The sequence below is a fragment of the Oncorhynchus keta genome, unplaced genomic scaffold (assembly GCF_023373465.1).
Source record: "Oncorhynchus keta strain PuntledgeMale-10-30-2019 unplaced genomic scaffold, Oket_V2 Un_contig_12920_pilon_pilon, whole genome shotgun sequence".
NCBI classification, from domain to species: domain Eukaryota; kingdom Metazoa; phylum Chordata; class Actinopteri; order Salmoniformes; family Salmonidae; genus Oncorhynchus; species Oncorhynchus keta.
The window spans coordinates 8,971-26,343 of record NW_026278056.1 but is presented as its reverse complement, the minus strand read 5'-3'; the positions used below and the strand labels follow the sequence as shown (position 1 = coordinate 26,343).

At 41.8% G+C, this 17,373-nt stretch overlaps 1 long non-coding RNA gene across 1 annotated transcript; it reads left to right on the top strand.

Moving 5' to 3' along the window:
- Nucleotides 1-14,861: 14,861 nt before the first annotated feature.
- LOC118359512 (uncharacterized) lies at nt 14,862-16,379 on the top strand. Its single transcript, XR_004820688.2, has 2 exons — nt 14,862-15,616; nt 15,697-16,379. It is a non-coding gene; the product is annotated as an uncharacterized LOC118359512 (long non-coding RNA).
- Nucleotides 16,380-17,373: the final 994 nt, after the last annotated feature.

Genomic DNA, 17,373 nt, shown 5'->3' with positions numbered 1-17,373 from the left:
CAGTTACACAAATCTTCCTTTTGTTCCATAAAGATTATTTTTATATCCGAAATACCTCCATTTGGTTGGCTCGTTATGTTCAGTAATTCCCAGGCTCGAGCGGTCACGACAGGGCAGACACAAATTCCAAATAGTATCCGTAAAGTTCGTAGAAACATGTCAAACGTTTTTTTATAATCGATCAATAAATCAACAATAAATAATCGATAACATTTCAACTGGACCGTTGCTTTTTCAATAGGAGAGAGAGAGAAAATGTCTGCTCCAAGCTGTTGCGCATTCAAAACTCTGCTGGCACCCAGCCATCCACTGACGCGATCGTTCTCGGTCATTTTTCAGAATAAAAGGCTGAAACTATGTCTAAAGACTTCACACCATGTGGAAGCCACAGGGAAAGGAATCTGGTTGATATCCCTTTAAATGGAGGGAAGGCATGCAATGGAACAGGGAGGTTTCAAAATAACAGGCACTTCCTAGTTGGATTTTCCTCAGGTTTTCGCCTGCAATATCAGTTCTGTTCTACTCACAGACAATATTTTGACCGTTTTGGAAACTTTAGAGTGTTTTCTATCCTAATCTGACAATTATATGCATATTCTAGCTTCTGGGCCTGAGAAATAGGCAGTTTCATTTGGGTATGTTTTTCATCCAAACATCAAAATACTGCCCCCTACACTCAACAGGTTTTTAGGTATGCCTAAATACCTTTTTTTTTTTTTAAATGTTATTATGACTTTCACTCTAATGGCTGCCTAAAGGGTTTTCTAAGTTGGTAAAATAACCTCCACTGCATTTGTCTAAAGCTTTGTATATATTGGAAGAGCTGGAGGGGCACCAAAATGGCTGAAAGATGCCTTGATGCCCTGATCTCCTAACCCCCCCTCCCCTTTCATGGACTAAACAGCAATGAATTTGTTAGTCTTGTTCAGTGTACCCTCTTTCTTGCCTAATGGGAAACAGTGAACATTGTCATCCCTACTTGTGCTATAACTACTCAATAAGACCACACTTGGATAAATTGAGTGAAGGAAGTATTGGTTATGACAACATGCACTAAATCAGAGCATAGTTATCGTGAACGATAACAGAAGGATATGTAAATTGAATTGTGACGAGTGCACTTAACATGTATTGTACATTGATGATCTGTGTTTTAGGTTTCCATCCATGCTAACCTTTTTGCATAATTTGCGCTCCTGGCTGATGAACCGTCTCCAGAACGGATAGAAATGGTATCATTGAGGATGATATTCCTTGATTTCTAGCTGTACTGATGAGGAAGGCGGGCTTGTCCCTGAACTGCTTGAAGTGTAGAGTTAAAATTACAGCACGTTCAATAAGATGTTCTGCAAAAATAATAATACAGAAATGTTCTTGCTCTTCAATGAGGTTCTGCCAATCATGTTGGAAACCGTTATCAAGGAAACCTAGTGTAGTTGGAACACTGTCGATAGTAATTTGTTTGTTGAACACCAGTGATTCGAAGAACAAGAGTAACTTATCTGTAGAACAGTGTGTCTATCACAGTTTACCAAGGGTACAGTAAGGTATATGCTTAATATTAAAAAAACAAAGTATTAGTTTGTGCATACCTTTTTGATTTTTCAGTCGCTATGGAACAACTTAATATGCAATATAGTTATACCTATGGCTTGGATTCAGTGCCCTTGTTCAAATCATATCAAATTGTATTTTTCACATGCACCGAACACAACAGGTGTAGAACTTACAGCGAAATGCTTACTTACAAGCCCTTAACCAACAATGCAGTTTTAAGAAAATACCCCCAAAAAGTAAAGATAAGAATAACAAATAATTAAAGAGATTCAATAAATAACAATATCGGGGCTATACAGGGGGTACCAGTGTGTGGAGGTAATTATGTACATGTAGGTAGTTATTTTAGTCCTGGATGGCAGGAAGCTTTGCCCCGGTGATGTTCTGGGCCATACACACTACCCTCTGTAGTGCCTTGCAGTCGGAGGCTGAGCAGTTGCCATACCAGGCAGTGATGCAACCAGTCAGGATGCTCTCGATGGTGCAGCTGTAGAACCTTTTGAGGATCTGAGGACCCATGCCAAATCTTTTCAGTCTCCTGAGGGGACATAGGTTTTGTCGTGCCCTCTTCACGATGGTCTTGGTGTACTTGGACCATGTTAGTTTGTTAGTGATGTGGACGCCAAGGAACTTGAAGCTCTCAACCTGCTCCACTACAGCCCCGTCGATGAGAATGGGGGCGTGCTCGGGTCCTCCTTCTCCTGTAGTCCCCAATCATCCCCTTTGTCTGGATCGCATTGAGGGAGGGGTTGTTGTCCTTGCACCACGCGGTCAGATCTCTAACCTCCTTCCTATAGGCTGTCTGATCGTTGTCGGTGATCAGGCCTAGCACTGTTGTGTCATTGGCAAACTTAATGATGGTGATGGAGTCGTGCCTGGCCGTGCAGTCATGACTGAACGGGGAGTACAGGAGGGGACTGAGCACACACCCCTGCGGGGCACCTGTCTGCGTGGCAGAAGTGTTACCTACCCTTATCACCTGGGGTCGGCCATTAGGAAGTCCAGGATCCAGTTGCAGAGGGAGGTGTTTAGTCCCAGGGTCCTTAGCTTAGTGATGAGCTTTGAGGGCACTATGGTGTTGAACGCTGAGCTGTAGTCAATGAATAGCATTCTCACATAGGTGTTCCTTTTTTCCAGGTGGGAAAGGACAGTGTGGAGTGCAATAGCGATTGGATCTGTTGGGGCAGTATGCAAATTAGGGTGGGTCTAGGGTTTCTGGGATAATGGTGTTGTGAGCCATGACCAGCCTTTCAAAGCATTTCATGGGTTGGTAGTCATTTAGGCAGGTTACATTAGTGTTCTTGGGCACAGGGACTATGGTGGTCTGCTTGAAACATGTCCGACAGGGAGAGGTAAAAAATGTCAGTGAAGACACTTGCCAGTTGGTCAGCGCACGCTCGGAGTACACATCCTGGTAATCTGTCTGGCCTTGTGTATGTTGACCTGTTTAAGGGTCTTACTCACATGGGCTGCAGCTTCCCTTTGTAGTCTGTAATAGTTTGCAAGCCCTGCCACAGCCGGTGTAGTATGATTAGATCATAGTCCTGTATTGACGCTTTGCCTGTTTGATGATTCGTCGGAGGGCATAGCGGGATTTTTTTATTAGCTTCCGGGTTAGTCCCGCTCATTGAAAGCGGCAGCTCTACCCTTTAGCTCAGTGCGGATGTTGCCTGTAATCTATGGCTTCTGGTTGGGGTATGTGCATACAGTCATTGGGGACAAAGTCATTGATGCACTTATTGATGAAGCCAGTGACTGATGTGGTGTACTCTAGAGATCGACCGATTAATCGGAATGGCCGATTAATTAGGGCTGATTTCAAGTTTTCAATCGGTATTTTTGGAGAACGATTTGGCCAATTATTATTTTTTTAATCTTTTTTTTTTTACACCTTTATTTAATCTTTATTTAACTAGTCAAGTCAGTTAAGAACACATTCTTATTTTCAATGATGGCCTAGGAACGGTGGGTTAACTGCCTTGTTCAGGGGCAGAACGACAGATTTTTATCTTGTCAGCTCAGGGATTCAATCTTGCAACCTTACAGTTAATTAGTCCACGCTCTAACCACCTGCCTCTCATTGCACTCCACGAGGAGCCTGCTTGTTAAGCGAATGCAGTAAGCCAAGTTAAGTTGCTAGCTAGCATTAAACTTATCTTATAAAAAACAATCAATCAATCATAATCACTAGTTAACTACACATGGTTGATGATATTACTAGTTTATCTAGCGTGTCCTGCGTTGCATATAATTGACGCGTATCGTTGCTCCAATGTGTACCCAACCATAAACATCAATGCCCTTCTTAAAATCAATACATAGAAGTACATATTTTTAAACCTGCTATTTAGCTAAAAGAAATCCAGGCTAGCAGGCAATATTAACCAGGTGAAATTGTGTCACTTCTCTTGCGTTCATTGCACGCAGAGTCAGTGTATATGCAACAGTTTGGGCCGCCTAATTTGCCAGAATTTTGCGTAATTATGACATGACATTGAAGGTTGTGCAATGTAACTGCAATATTTAGACTTATGGATGCCACCCGTTAGATAAAATATGGAATGGTTCCAGTATTTCACTCAAATAATAAACGTCTTGTTTTCGACCATATGACCGAAGGCTCGTATTTCTGTGTGTTATCATATAACTAAGTCTATGATTTGATAGAGCATTCTGACTGAGCGGTGGTAGGCACCAGCAGGCTCGTAAGCATTCATTCAAATAGCACTTCCGTGCGTCTGCCAGCGGCTGTTTATGACTTCAAGCCTATCAACTCCCGAGATTAGGCTGGTGTAACTGATGTGAAATGGCTAGCTAGTTAGCGGGGTGCGTGCTAATAGCGTTTTAAACGTCACTCGCTCTGAGACTTTGAGTGATTGTTCCCCTTGCTCTGCATGGGTAACGCTGCTTCGAGCCCAGGTAGGAGCGAGGAGAGGGACGGAAGCTATGCTGTTACACTGGCAACACTAAAGTGCCTATAAGAACATCCAATAGTCAAAGGGTAATGAAATACAAATGGTATAGTTCCTACAATTCTTATAATAACTACAACCTAAAACTTCTTACCTGGGAATATTGAAGACTCATGTTAAAAGGAACCACCAGCTTTCATATGTTCTCATTTTCTGAGCAAGGAACTTAAACGTTAGCTTTCTTACATGGCACATATTGCACTTTTACTTTCTTCTCCAACACTGTTTTTGCATTGTTTAAACCAAATTGAACATGTTTAATTATTTATTTGAGGCTAAATTGATTTTATTGATGTATTATATTAAGATAAAATAAGTGTTCATTCAGTATTATTGTCATTACAAATACATTTTAAAAATCGTTAGCGGATTTTTTGGTCCTCCAATAATCGGTATCGGCGTTGAAAATCATAATCGGTCGACCTCTAGTGTACTCCTCAATGCCATCGGAATAATATTCCAATCTGTGTTAGCAAAACAGTCCTGTATCTTAGAATCTGATTCATCTGACCACTTTTTTTTATTGGCCGAATCACCGGTGCTTCCAGCTTTAATTTTAGCTTGTAAGCAAGAATCAGGAGGATAGACTTATGGTCAGATTTGGGGGGGGGGCAAATGGAGGGTGAGGGAGCGCTTTGTAAGCGTCTGTGTGTGTGGAGTAAAGCTGGTCTTTTTTCCTTTTTTTTTCTCACCCCTCGGGTTGCACATTTTAACATGCTGGTAAAAACGGATTTGTTTCCCTGCATTAAAGTCTCAGGCCATTAGGAGCGCTGCCCCTGGATGAGCGTTTTCCTGTTTTCTTATGGCGGTATACAACTCAACAGAGGCTGCTGTTCTATCCTGCCGAAACAGTGTATAACCCACCAGTTGTATGATATTGATGTTGTCATTCAGCCACGACTTGGTGGAACATAAGATATTCGTTTTTAATGTCCTGTTGTTAGTTTAATCTTGCTCGTAGGTCATCGATTTTGTTGGCCAATAGAACAGATTGCAGTGGGGGTTTAATCTTTCGCCTACGAATTCTCAGAAGGCAGCCTAAATTCCGCCCCCTTTTTCTCCGCCTTCTCTTCACTCAAATGACGTTCCCGGAAAGCAGTATATCCTTCACGTCGGACTCGTTAAAGGAAACATCTTCTTCCAGTTCGTGGTGAGTAATCGCTGTTCTGATGTCCAGAAGTTATTTTCTGTCATAAGAGACAGTAGCAGCAACATTACAAACAACTCAAAAAAAGGAACGAAAAACAATTTGTTTGGAGTATGTAAAACATCAGTCATCCTATCCGGCGCCATTCTACATAAGCTAGTGGCATGTCTTTAGTGAAGATTGAAAAAAGCAAGGGGCCTAAACAGCTACTATGGGGAATTCCTGCTTCTACCTGGATTATGTTTGAAATGCTTCTATTTAAGAAGACCCTGTGTGTTCTATTACTTGTCTAACTCTTTGTCCACATTATATGTTTTTCCAGCAGCAGACTATGATTGAAGCTGCACTGAAGTCTAATTAGACAGCCCCCACAATAATTGTATCATCAATTTCTCTCAGCCAATCAGTCATTTGTGTAAGTGCTGTCCGTGCTTGTTGAGTGTCCTTCCCTATATGCTTGCTGGAAGTCTGTCAATTTGTTTTCTGTGAAATGGCATTGTTTCTGGTCAAACACAATTTTATTAAGAAATGTACTAATGGTTGGTAACAGGCTGATTAGTCTGCTATTTTAGCCAGTAAAGGGGACTTTACTATTCTTTGGTAGCGGAATGACTTTTGCTTCCCTCTAGGCCTGAGGGTGCACACTTTAGTAGGCTTAAATTGAAGATGTGGCAATATCATCCACTATTATTCTCAGTGATTTTCCATCCAGATTATCAACAATGACAAGCCACCGGGGTATGATAGACAATATTGCCACCTCTTCCACCTCTTTAATTTCGGCTTTCCTAGATATGGCTATTATATTAGTGGTCCTTCTGTAGCTCAGTTGGTAGAGCATGGCGCTTGTAACGCCAGGGTAGTGGGTTCGATTCCCGGGACCACCCATACGTAGAATGTATGCACACATGACTGTAAGTCGCTTTGGATAAAAGCGTCTGCTAAATGGTATATTATTTATTTATTATTATTATATTATATATATATATGGATTTGGATACTGCATTAAAGCCAATTTCTGCAGCATTAGTAATGATGTGATCAATACATGTTGATGATTTCATTCCTGTGTTGTTTGTAAATACCCTGCTAGGTTGACTGACAACCTGAACCAGGTTGCAGGCACTGGTTACAGTTTGAAGCATTTTCTTGAGTGGGCAGCTTGATGAGAGCTAGTCATTATTTAAATTACACAGAAAATGTACTTCTCTGATATCACGTACATTACAGAGAATTTCACACATTATCCAGATACTGACTGTTAGCACTTGGTGGTCTATAGCAGCTTCCCACCAGAATGGGCTTTAGGTGAGGCAGATGAACCTTAAGCCATATTACTTCAGCATTAGATCTTCTCTATGCTTTGCTGGAATGTGGTTCTGAATATAGACCGCAACACCTCCCCCGTTGGCATTAATCTTTTCTGTAAATGTTATAACCATGTATTTCTACCACTAAGTGAGTTTCAGAATATGAATGTCGTCTGTTACAAGGAAGTTATTGACTTCATGAACCTTGTTTCTCATGCTGCTAATATGGTCAATTTTTTTTGCCACTTTTCTGGGTGGCTTGGTTGTTTTACTGGGAAGCTTATCAGAAGTAGACTCGATAGTGCAGGGTAAGCTGCACAAAGTGGTCTTCCTACTAGGGCATATACATGTAGTTATTACCACGAATGAGAGCCTGTACATTGAATATATTCACTGATCATGTACTCTTCCTTGGCAAATAAAGGTGTGGTTCAGGTATGAATCTCTGAGACATTCTTTTTCAGTCATTTCCAATTCCAGATGTATCAAACTCCATTATTTGAATGATGCTGTGTCTGCATGTAGGTATTACAATTATACACTTCAACAGTGCTTACTGCTACGGTGACATCAATGATTAACCCTTGTAACTATGCAATAGACTAGAAACATGATTTAACTAGTTAAAGGCTGACCTGTAATTCATATATACAGAAATAGAATTAAACAGTACACTACACTTCCTATGCATCATGTAAATACTCTGAAACCGGTTCATCTCAATATGTAATGCCCACCCGACAGGTGTAGTATTTCATCAAATGAGACTTAATTTCAACCAGTAGATAATGTGAAACGCTTTATTGAGAAATTCATTATCTAAGAGTTATAAATACATAATACATACAATGGGGCAAAAAAGTATTTAGCCAGCCACCATTTGTGCAAGTTCTCCCACTTAACAAGATGAAAGGCCTGTAATTTTCATCATAGGTGCACTAACTATGACAGACAAAATGAGAGAAAAAAATCCAGAAAATCACATTTGTATGATTTTTAATTAATTTATTTGCAAATTATGGTGGAAAATAAGTATTTGGTCACGTACAAAAAGCAAGATTTCTGGCTCTCACAGACCTGTAACTTCTTTTTTAAGAGGCTCCTCTGTTCTCCACTCGTTACCTATATTAATGGCACCTGTTTGAACTTGATATCAGTATAAAAGACACCTGTCCACAAATTCAAACAGTCACACTCCAAACTCCACTATGGCCAAGACCAAAGAGCTGTCAAAGGACACCAGAAACAAAATTGTAGACCTGCACCAGGCTGGGAAGACTGAATCTGCAATAGGTAAGCAGCTTGGTTTGAAGAAGTCAACTGTGGGAGCAATTATTAGGAAATGGAAGACATACCAGAACACTGATAATCTCCCTCGATCTGGGACTCCACGCAAGATCTCACCCCGTGGAGTCAAAATGATCACAAGAACGGTGAGCAAAAATCCCAAAACCACATGGGGGGACCTAGTGAATGACCTGCAGAGAGCTGGGACCAAAGTAACAAAGCCTACCATCGGTAACACACTAGGGACTCAAATCCTGCAGTGCCAGACGTGTCCCCCTGCTTAAGCCAGTACATGTCCAGGCCCGTCTGAAGTTTGCTAGAGAGCATTTGGATTATCCAGAAGAAGATTGGGAGAATGTCATATGGTCAGATGAAACCAAAATATAACTTTTTGGTAAAACCTCAACTCGTCGTGTTTGGAGGACAAAGAATGCCGAGTTGCATCCAAAGAACACCATACCTACTGTGAAGCATGGGGGTGGAAACATCATGCTTTGGGGCTGTTTTTCTGCAAAGGGACCAGGACGACTGATCCGTGTAAAGAAAAGAATGAATGGGGCCATGTATCGTGAGATTTTGAGTGAAAGCCTCCTTCCATCAGCAAGGGCATTGAAGATGAAACGTGGCTGGGTCTTTCAGCATGACAATGATCCCAAACACACCGCCCAGGCAATGAAGGAGTGGCTTCGTAAGAAGCATTTCAAGGTCCTGGAGTGGCCTAGCCAGTCTCCAGATCTCAACCCCATAGAAAATCTTTGGAGGGAGTTGAAAGCCCAAAACATCACTGCTCTAGAGGAGATCTGCATGGAGGAATGGGCCAAAATACCAGCAACCGTGTGTGAAAACCTTGTGAAGACTTACAGAAAACGTTTGACCTCTGTCATTGCCAACAAAGGGTATATAACAAAGTATTGCGATAAACTTTTGTTGTTGACCAAATACTTATTTTCCACCATCATTTGTAGGATTTTAATGAATTTATTTGCAATGTGATTTTCTGGATTTTTTTCTCCTCATTTTGTCTGTCATAGTTGAAGTGTACCTATGATGAAAATTACAGGCCTCTCATCTTTTTAAGTGGGAGAACTTGCACAATTGGTGGCTGACTAAATACTTTTTTGCCCCACTGTACAAGTTCAATCTGTACTTCAATGCACATCTGGTGTGCCTTATAAAAACAGGAATAAAGAGGTGACGAGAGACTTATAAAAGGGAAAGAGGTAAGAACAGAGGAGCAGGGAATACAGCATATGATTGATGAATACTCTCTCTGTTCATCACAATTACATAATGGTGTCTCCTAGCCAGCCTTGGACTCCCAGTCGGCCTGAAGGTTATCTTAAGAGCGGGTGAGGTGGCGATGACAGGACTGGGGTTTGGCATCCTCTCTCAACAAAACATACCTGCAGACGAGAGAGAGCATGTTTAAGTGTTGTTGTTTTTTTCTATTCTAACACTCAATCATCAGGAGGTGAAATGCAAAACTGACTTTGGATCATTAACTCTGGGACTACTACATCTGTATCTGTACTTCAATGTAAAGCATCTCTTTAATAATACTTCCTGGTGACCTGACCAGGTGACCTCTCACCTCTGATCATGCTGTGCCCTCTATGTAGTCATTTCAGATGCGGGAGAGGTTCACCGACACAGCTGATATAACCTAGAGGATTTAGGGAGAAGGGGAGAGAGGGATGAAATGAAGGAGAGAGACTGTTAGTGAGAAAATAAGGTAGTTAAAGAGACTGTGTTCAACAGGGATCTGAACGGACACGCGAGGACAAACAATATAGCGTAGTTATAGAAATAATGAAGTGTCTTACTCTTCTCTATGGTTGACCCTCTTGCTTAATTTTTGTAGGTGGAGGGAGCCACAGTTATAAACATGAGCCTGCTCATGGCACAACACAATCCATCAATCAAATTGATACACGGGTGTGGGTTATAGGGTGTCTAATTGTTCCAAAAAACAGACCCCATCCTTGGAAACATCCTGCAAGAGCAGCAGACTTCTCCTCTGGCACACGAAGGAGAGGTGCAGATCCCCTCCTGGTCCTCGTGTCCATCCTCATGAAGTTAATCAGGACACAAGTAGCCTTCACATGCCTGAATTCCCCAAGGGAGGCAGTGCTAGATGGCCCTGGTCACCCAACCTTGCAGTGCTCCCTACACGGTAATTGTAGGCAATCGTTTTGAAGGGATCTCCAGTTACAAGGTATCTGTAGGAATATGGAAGACAATGTCATTATTAGACTGTTACATCACCAGGTCATTGTGGATTACTGAAGTATAATATCACATTTCCAGTGGTGTCAGAAGTTTACTAAGTACCTTTAAACAGCTCGGAAATTTACATAAAATGTCATGCTTTAGAAGCTTCTGATAGGCTAACTGACATCATTTGAGTCAATTGGAGGTGTACCTGTGGATGTATTTCAAGTCCTACCTTCAAACTCAGTGCCTCTTTGCTTGACATCATGGGAAAATCCAAAGAAATCAGCCAAGACCTCAGGAAAAAAGTGTAGACCTCCACAAGTCTGGTTCATCCTTGGGAGCAATTTCCAAACGCCTGAAGGTATCACGTTCATCTGTACAAACAATAGTACGCAAGTATAAACACCACGGGACCACGCAGCCATCATACCGCTCAAGAAGGAGACGCGTTCTGTCTCCTAGAGATTAACGTATTTTGGTGCAAAAAGTGTAAATCAATCCCAGAACAGCAAAATACCTCGTGAAGATGCTGGAGGAAACAGGTACAAAAGTATCTTATTTCCACCGTAAAACGAGTCCTATATCGACAAAACCTGAAAGGCCGCTCTGCAAGGAAGAAGCCACTGCTCCAAAACCGCCATAAAAAAGCCAGACTACGGTTTGCAACTGCACATGGGAAAAAATATCATACTTTTTAGAAAAATGTCCTCTGGTCTGATGAAACAAAAATAGAACTGTTTGGCCATGATGACCATTAATATGTTTGAAGGGAAAAGGTGGAGGATTTCAAGCCGAAGAACACCTTCCCAACCGTGAAGCACGGGGGTGGCAGCATCAAGTTGTGGGGGTGATTTGCTGCAGGAGGGACTGGTGCACTTCACAAAATAGATGGCATCATGAGGCCAATTATGTGGATATATTGAAGCAACATCTCAAGACATCTCAAGTCATCAGTCAGGAAGTTAAAGCTTGGTCACAAATGGGTCTTCTAAATGGACAATGACCCCAAGAATACTTCCAAAGTTGTGGCAAAATGCCTTAAGGACAACAAAGTCAAGGTATTGGAGTGGCCATCACAAAGCCCTGACCTCAATCCTACAGAAAATTTGTGGGCAGAACTGAAAAAGTGTGTGCGAGCAAGGAGGTCTACAAACCTGACTCAATGACACCAGCTCTGTCAGGAGGAATGGACCAAAATTCACCCAACTTATTGTGGGAAGCTTGTGGAAGGCCAACCGAAACATTTGACCCAAGTTAAACAATTTAAAGGCAATGCTACCGAATACTGATTGAGTGTATGTAAACTTCTGACCCACTGGGAATGTGATGAAAGAAATACAAGCTGAAATAAATTATTCTCTCTACCGTTATTCTGACATTTCACATTCTTAAAATAAAGTGGTGATCCTAACTGACCTAAAACAGGGACTTTTTACTCGGATTAAATGTCAGGAATTGTATTTAGCTAAGGTGTATGTAATCTTGTGACTTCAACTGTACTTGTCCTCTTGCTCAGTTGTGCACCGGGGTCTCCCACCCCTTTTGCTATTCTGGTTAGCGCCAGTTTGCGATTTAAAATTTAGGAAATTTCTCGCATGAAATAGCCTTCATTTCTCAGAACAAGAATAGACTGGTGAGTTTCAGAAGAAAGTTCTTTGTTTTTGGCCATTTTGAGCCTGTAATCGAACCCACAAATGCTGATGCTCCAGATACTCAACTAGTCTAAAGAAGGCCAGTTGTATTGCTTCTTTAATCAGAACTACAGTTTTCATCTGTGCTAACATAACTGCAAAATGGTGTTATAATGATCAATTAGCCTTTTAAAATGATCAACTTGGATTAGCTTGTGTGTAGCGAAATGCTTGTGCTTAATATCTAACAAGTCATCTAAAAATTCCCCAACAAGTACCTAATACACACAAATCTAAAGGGGTAAATGAGAATATGTACAGTGTATTTGAACAAGTATTTGATACACTGCCTATTTTGCAGGTTTTCCTACATACAAAGCATGTAGAGGTCTGTAATTGTTATCATAGGTACACCTCAACTGTGAGAGACATAATCTAAAACAAAAATCCAGAAAATCACATTGTATGATTTTTAAGTAATTATTTAATTTTATTGCATGACATAAGTATTTGATAACCTACCAACCAGTAAGAATTCCGGCTCTCACAGACCTGTTAGTTTTTATTTAAGAATCCCTCCTGTTCTCCACTCATTGCCTGTATTAACTGCACCTGTTTGAACTCATTACCTGTATAAAAGACACCTGTCCACACACTCAATCCTCTCCACAATGGCCAAGACCAGAGAGCTGTGTAAGGACATCAGGGATAAAATTGTAGACCTGCACAAGGCTGGGATGGGCGACAGGACCAATAGGCAAGCAGCTTGGTGAGAAGGCAACAACTTTTGGCGCAATTATTAGAAAATGCAAGAAGTTCAAGATGACAGTCAATCACCCTCGGTCTGGGGCTCCATGCGAGATCTCACCTCGTGTGGCATCAATGAGGAAGGTGAGGAATCAGCTCAGAACTACACGGCAGGACCTGGTCAATGACCTGAAGAGAGCTGGGACCACCGTCTCAAAGAAAACCATTAGTAACACACTCATGGATTAAAAGCGCACGCAAGGTCCCTCTGCTCAAGCCAGCGCATGTCGAGGCCCATCTGAAGTTTGCCAATGACCATCTGGATGATCCAGAGGAGGAATGGGAGAAGGTCATGTGGTCTGATGAGACAAAAATAGAGCTTTTTGGTCTAAACTACACTTACCGTCTTTGGAGGAAGAAGAAGGATGAGTACAACCCCAAGAACACCATCCCAACCGTGAAGCATGGAGGTGGAAACATCATTCTTTGGGGATGCTTTTCTGCAAAGGGGACAGGACGACTGCACAGTATTGAGGGGAGGATGGATGGGGCCATGTATCACGAGATCTTGGCCAACAACCTCCTTCCCTCAGTAAGAGCATTGAAGATGGGTCGTAGCTGGGTCTTACAGCATGATAACGACCCGAAACACACAGCCAGGGCAACTAAGGAGTGGCTCCGTAAGAAGCATCTCATGGTCCTGGAGTGGCCTAGTCAGTCTCCAGACCTGAACCCAATAGAAAATCTTTGGAGGTAGCTGAAAGTCCGTATTGCCCAGCGACAGCCCCGAAACCTGAAGGATCTGGAGAAGGTCTGTATGGAGGAGTGGGCCAAAATCCCTGCTGCAGTGTGTGCAAACCTGGTCAAGAACTACAGAAAACGTATGATCTCTGTAATTGCAAACAAAGGTTTCTGTACCAAATATTAAGTTCTGCTTTTCTGATGTATCAAATACTAATGTCATGGAATAAAATGCAAATGAATTACTTAAAAATCATACAATGTGATTTTCTGGATTTTTGCTTTAGATTCCGTCTCTCACAGTTGAAGTGTACCTATGATAAAAAAAAAAAAAATTACAGACCTCTTCATGCTTTGTAAGTAGGAAAACCTGCAAAATCGCCAGTGTATCAAATACTTGTTTTCCCCACTAAGTGCTCAGACTCTTTTCTCAGTACTTTGTTAAAGCACCTTTGGTAGCAATTACAGCATTGAGTCTTCTTGTGTATGACGCTACAATTTTGGCAGACATGTATTTGAGGAGTTTCTCCCATTCTTCTCTGCAGATCCTCTCAAGCTCTGTCAGGTTGGATGGGAGAGTTGCTGCACAGATATTTTCAGGTCTTTCTTCAGAGATGTTCGATCGGGTTCAAGTCTGGGCTCTGGCTCGGCCACTCAAGGACATCCAGAGACTCTTTCATGCCGTCCCTAGGAGGGGTGCGTCACTTGAGTGGGTTGAGTCACTGACCTGATCTTCCTGTCTGGGTTGCCCCCCCTTGGGTTGTGCTGTGGCATAGATCTTTGTGGGCTATACTCGGCCTTGTCTCAGGATGGTAAGTTGGTGGTTGAAGATATCCCTCTAGTGGTGTGGGGGCTGTGCTTTGGCAGTGGGTGGGGTTATATCCTTCCTGTTTGGCCTTGTCCGGGTTGTCATCGGATGGGGCCACAGTGTCTCCTGACCCCTCCTGTCTCTGCCTCCAGTATTTATGCTGCAGTAGTTTGTGTCGGGGGGCTAGGGTCAGTTTGTTATATCTGGAGTAATTCTCCTGTCCTATTCGGTGTCCTGTGTGAATCTAAGTGTGCGTTCTCTAATTCTCTCCTTTCTTTCTCTCTCTCGGAGGACCTGAGCCCTAGGACCATGCCCCAGGACTACCTGACATGATGGCTCCTTGCTGTCCCCAGTCCACCTGGCCATGCTGCTGCTCCAGTTTCAACTGACCTGAGCCCTAGGACCATGCCCCAGGACTACCTGACATGATGGCTCCTTGCTGTCCCCAGTCCACCTGGCCATGCTGCTGCTCCAGTTTCAACTGACCTGAGCCCTAGGACCATGCCCCAGGACGACCTGACATGATGACTCCTTGCTGTCCCCAGTCCACCTGACTGTGCTGCTGCTCCAGTTTCAACTGTTCTGCCTTGTTATTATTCGACCATGCTGGTCATTTATGAACATTTGAACATCTTGGCCATGTTCTGTTATAATCTCCACCCGGCACAGCCAGAAGAGGACTGGCCACCCCACATAGCCTGGTTCCTCTCTAGGTTTCTTCCTAGGTTTTGGCCTTTATAGGGAGTTTTTCCTAGCCACCGTGCTTCTACACCTCTATTGCTTGCTGTTTGGGGTTTTAGGCTGGGTTTCTGTACAGCACTTTGAGATATCAGCTGATGTGCGAAGGGCTATATAAATAAAATTTGATTGAATTTGATCCTATATGCTACTTTTATTATTCTCCTGTAAATGGTTCAGTGCCAATAATTTAGGCTGTGTGTAGAATGAATAAAGGAAATTACCTCTACTACTAAATTACTACCAGATTATAGTTATAAGGAAAACAGCATACAAATTTGGCTTGTATTCATTTGCCTATAATTAATCAGAATTCCATTATGTTTCCATTAAAAAGAGAATACTTCAAAATGAGAAGATCCTGCCATGGAAAAGACGACTGGTTGGACATCAAGTGTAAAGGAGGGGAAATAACTCCCACCATGCAGCAGGACACCTTCAGCTGTGGGGTCTTTTTAATGCAGGTTTGATAGTTATATTTTCAATAATGAATGGTGACAATGTGACAATTAGGTCAAAAACTCCATTTTATTTTTTGGTGCAGATGGACAAGGAAGGAAGTTGCCCAACGTCCCATCCCAAATGGATATAGAACCTTCACAAAAACACATGCAGCAACGGCAAAAAGAAATGGCTGAGGATTTACAAAAAATGTCTGGCATGTAATGACATTTAATTCAAAGTAAATGTCAAATCATTATTTTTATGCAGTTGTGTGGGACAGCCATATGTTCAGTTCATGCCTATGAGTTCAGAGTTCAACAACTGCTTCATGTGTGCCACTGATAAAGAACCTTAATGCAGCCCAAAGACTGACTGGGTTAGTAACTTTATTTAACCTGTTTATAATCTTTTGACAACAGAGACGGCATGTCAGACAATTTATGATATAACACAATGGATGGCTAATTTGTAATACTGCATTGATATTTGCTATTATTTCTAACATGTTAGGCTTTGGTTTGATTGAATGTTTTGCATGCCAACGGTGGTTCCATGTGCTGTGCCTAGGAATGAAAACAATAGAGTTCAACAGAGTAAAGAACACAAACTGGAAGTGCTGTCTTTGTTGTTGAAAATGTATGCTATACTCCATCCACACTGAAGAGGCTCTGAAATGTACATCAACCAGGGATAAAGAGAAAGTTAACACTGTGAAATGTTTTGTACTTATTTGAAGTGTCTGTTGACATGTTGGAAAAGATTAAAGGTCTACAATTTGTTTAATTTGTCAATATTCAATTTTAATTAATTGATTTACTGGCCACCATTACTTTGGTTACATGTTCAGTATATGTATTGTCCAGCAAACCCACTGCAGCCTACCTCACCAGCTCACTCTCCATCCATGTTCAGTATTTGTATTGTCCATCAAACCTACTGCAGTCTACCTCACTAGCTCACTCTCCATCCATGTTCAGTATTTGTATTGTCCATCAAACCTACTGCAGCCTACCTCACTAGCTCACTCTCCATCCATGTTCAGTATATGTATTGTCCAGCCTACCTCACTAGCTCACTCTCCATCCATGTTCAGTATATGTATTGTCCATCAAACCTACTGCAGCCTACCTCACTAGCTCACTCTCCATCCATGTTCAGTATTTGTATTGTCCATCAAACCTACTGCAGCCTACCTCACTAGCTCACTCTCCATCCATGTTCAGTATTTGTATTGTCCATCAAACCCACTGCAGCCTACCTCACTAGCTCACTCTCCATCCATGTTCAGTATATGTATTGTCCAGCCTACCTCACTAGCTCACTCTCCATCCATGTTCAGTATATGTATTGTCCATCAAACCCACTGCAGCCTACCTCACCAGCTCACTCTCCATCCCTGCTTTGGACAATTAATAGCATGACTCTCGTACCATTTCCCTTTATGGTTGATATTAACAACGAAATTAGATATTATCTGTCTCTCTACTATTGTGTACCGCTGTCAAATACTGTGGCAAAATAAAAAAAACAGGGAAAATAAGTACTTAGAACTACCAATTATTATCGATAAATATCAAAGAAAAGGGTTAACACAACACTGGACTGAACCCCCTAATTGTCAAACTAATAATAATAATGTACAACAATATAGAAGATACATGACTATAGGTTATGCCATATGGGTGTATATCCACTGTATGCTTCTTAGGTGTGTAATTGACATGACCAACTATGAAAAATGTATCTTACACTGCGTGATTTTACAGTACACAAACAA